Consider the following 3,821-nt stretch of genomic DNA (forward strand, 5'->3'; position numbering starts at 1 on the left):
AAATTCTCAAGAGCTTTTCCTCATCACTAACTGAAAGGTCAGATGCAATAATAACAAGCAAAGTAGATGCATCACCTTAAAAAGCAAGTGTTCAGGAAATGGTTTAAGCTCGAGTGTAGGAGCTTCCTTAATAGAAGGCTTGAGTCATCCCACAACATTTTTCAGTTTTGACATTCCAAGAGATTCAAAAGGCATCTCCATCCTTCTCTTCCAAGGAGAAGCATTCAAATATTGCAACTGGTCATCACCTTTGTCATCTTCACTATCTGAATTCCCCAACAAGGCCTTCTCTAAGGCATCAGACCTTAGCATTTGATCAAGTTCTGAAGTAACCACAGAATCGACCAACTCCACATTTAAACACTCCTCATTTTCAGTCGGCAATTTCATGGCATGGAATACATTAAAAGTCACATCCTGATCCAGATTTTGCATGGTAAGCTCACCCTTCTACACATCTATCAAGGTTCGGCCAGTAGCCAAGAATGGTCTTCCCAAGATTATGGGAATCTTCTTATCCTCCTCGAAATCAAGAATTACAAAATCTGCAGGAAAGATGAGTTTTTCCACCTTGACCAAGACATCTTCCACAATGTCTCGTGGATATGTAATAAAGCGATCGGCCAACTGCAAGGACATATAAGTAGGCTTTGGATCAGGTAAATTCAACTTTTTAAAGACTAACAAGGGCATCATATTGATGCTAGCTCCCAAATTACATAAACACTTATCGAATGAAAAGTTTCCGATAGTGCACGGAATAGTGAAGCTTCTAGGATCTTTAAGCTTCGGAGGCAATTTCTGTTGCAGCACAGCACTGCACTCCTCCGTGAGAGCAACGATCTCTAAGTCATCAAGCTTCACTTTCCGAGAGAGAATACCTTTCATAAACTTTACATAGGTAGGCATCTGTTCAAGGGCTTCAGCGAAAGGTATATTGATATGAAGTTTATTGAACACCTCTAGAAACTTTTCAAACTTCTTATCCAGCTTTTTCTTTTGCAGCCACTTAGGAAAAGGAGGCGGAGGATATATCTGTTTCTCCCCTGTATTACCCTCAGGAGGAGTGTGTTCCATAATACTTTTCCTTGGTTCCACTTCTGCTTCCTTCTGCACTTCTTCCTCAGCCATAGCTTCATCTTCTGAAATTTGAGATTTTTCGGGATTCGCAACCTTTCCAGACCTTAATGTGATTGCCTTAACCTGCTCTTTAGCTTCCTTCTTGCCTAGAACTTCCGTGTCACTGGGCAACGAGCCAGGTTGACGATTCAACAAGGCATTGGCAATCTTCCCAATTTGATTCTCCAAGGTCATGATAGACACCGCTTGTCTCTTGCACATGAGCCTCAACTCCTCCAATTCAGATTTTGTACTGCATTTTGATTATTGCTCCAACTAAAATTAGGATGATTGCGGTTGTTGGGATGATAGGTGGATGGAACTGGTTGCTGTGACCTCTGAAAGTTGCTCACGAACTGAGATGATTCACTAGAAATAGCACAATGCTCCGTCTCATGAGCACCAACACAAAGCTCACAGATACGAGTGATCTGATTAACTCCATAATTAGCCAAAGAATCCACCTTCATCATCAAAGCCTTGAGCTGAACAGGTATAGCAATAACTGCATCTACCTCCAGAATTCCTACTACTTTGCCTTGAGTTAGTCTCTGAGAAGGATTTTGGTATTAATTAGCAGCCATGAGTTCAATCAATTTATAAGTTTCATCGTAGCTTTTAGCCCACAAGGCTCCACCTCATGCTGTATCAAGCATGGGTCTAGAAATTGCGCCCAAACCATTATAGAAGCAGTTAATGATCATCCAGTCAGGCATCCCATGGTGAGGACACTTCCTAAGCATCTCCTTACATCACTCCCAAGCCTCACACAAAGACTCTCCAGTCTGCTGTGCAAATTGAGTAAGAGCATTCTTGATTACAGCTATCTTCACCATAGGAAAGAACTTAGTAAGAAAATTTTGAGCCCGTTCTTCCCATTTAGTGATAGAGCCTAGTGGTACAGAATGTAACCATCTCTTAGCTTTATCCTTTGAGAGAATGGGAAAAGCCTTAGCTTTATAACATCTTCAGACACGTTGTTGAATTTGAAAGTATCACAGATCTCGATGAAATCTCTAATATACATGTTGGGATCTTCCGTTGGAGAACCCCCAAACTGAACTGAATTTTGTATCATCTGAATTGTGCTAGCTTTGATTTCAAAAGTGTTAGCCGCGATGGCTGGTCGAACAATGCTAGACTGAATATCATTGATCTTCGACTGAGAATAGTCCATCAAATCCTTTGTATTCGCTTCTGGTTCACCCATTGCAATAAGAGCTTCTTCTTCTTTCTCAACTAAGATTTCTTCTTCCATTTTCTCCTCTGCTGTTTCCAGTGTTCTCTTTCAAAGTTGAGAACACGTTAGCATACACTCTCTCTAGAGTACCTGAAAAAGCAACAAACAAACAAGTAAGTAAAATATCCGAGTCAATGAACTTTAATGAACACTGATGTCAAGCACATAAACTAAAAATTAACATCGAGTCCCCGGCAGCGGTGCCAAAAACTTGTTAGGACGAAAACATGCGCTAATATTCACGCAAGTATATGCGATCACAAATAATATAGAATTAAATTTTAGTTCGTTCCCACAGATACTGGTTTAGGTTAACTTTAATCAATGCACTTATGCAACAATGTAATGGTTATTATTCAATGCTAAGATGATCACAAATTGAGATTGTTTATAACTACGATTAACTAAGAGATTATACTAAAGATAATTAACTAAGAGATTAAAAATTGATTGATTACTATATGACACAAACATGGGATTCTAACTTCATTACTACTTTGTTCAATAGCTTTCTTGTTCTTAACTAGAGCGGGGAATTTGGTACACGACACGTGAACATGACACGAAATGACACGAAAATTATGGATATGGGTTTCAATTTTTGGTACACGAAATACGAATGTACATGAACACGAAATTACACGATAGATTTAGTGTCGGATATAGGTTTCAATTTAGGTACACGAAATTACACGAGATAAATATATTTATAAATTAATATATATATATAACACATGCATATATTTATGTATATAATATAAGTATAGTATAAATATTTACAAGTTTTTATAGAATACTATGTAAAAATATATATATATATATTTATTTATATACACTCTCCATATTTCATTCAATTATACATTAAAATAGATTTTTTTTATATATTATATGTATATATATATTACATTAATTTTTTATTTAATATACACGAAAAGTACACGGAAAGTACACGACACGATTCGAATCAGATATGGGTTTCACATATGGGTACACGAAATCATTTCGGGTCAGATATGGATTTCATGTTTACATACACGAAACACAAAATTACATGACACGAAAGTATACGACACGACCCGATTTCCCGCTCTATTCTTAACATTAGCATGCAATGGTGATAACAACTAATCAGACAACACGAAACTAGTAAACGCCAACTTTCGTTGTACGAATACCCTACTACCAGACATCCACAAAAGAGATAGAAGCTGAATAGATACCAATAATATTGAGACCCTATATGTCTATAGAATTTGACAACATAATCAATGCGTAAGTTATCTATCGTGATTACATAGGGCAAGTAAGATGGTTAAAATTACCTACGAATCATACATATCAAATACATGAACCTATGCTAGCATGGAAAGTTCTAAACCCCTAACTTCTGTTATTCCCAAGCAATGCAATAAGAATTACAGAAGGGGGGGTTGAATGTAATTCTGGTTCCTTTTTTTTATTT

The 3,821-nt window shown here is 37.2% G+C and overlaps 1 non-coding gene across 1 annotated transcript; it reads left to right on the forward strand.

Annotated features, from left to right (window-relative positions):
• Positions 1–1,833: 1,833 nt before the first annotated feature.
• LOC141699248 (small nucleolar RNA R71) lies at positions 1,834–1,940 on the forward strand. Its single transcript, XR_012565723.1, has one exon. It is a non-coding gene; the product is annotated as a small nucleolar RNA R71 (small nucleolar RNA).
• The last annotated feature ends 1,881 nt before the right edge of the window (positions 1,941–3,821 follow it).

This window comes from Apium graveolens, chromosome 11 (genome assembly GCF_009905375.1).
Source record: "Apium graveolens cultivar Ventura chromosome 11, ASM990537v1, whole genome shotgun sequence".
Taxonomy (NCBI): domain Eukaryota; kingdom Viridiplantae; phylum Streptophyta; class Magnoliopsida; order Apiales; family Apiaceae; genus Apium; species Apium graveolens.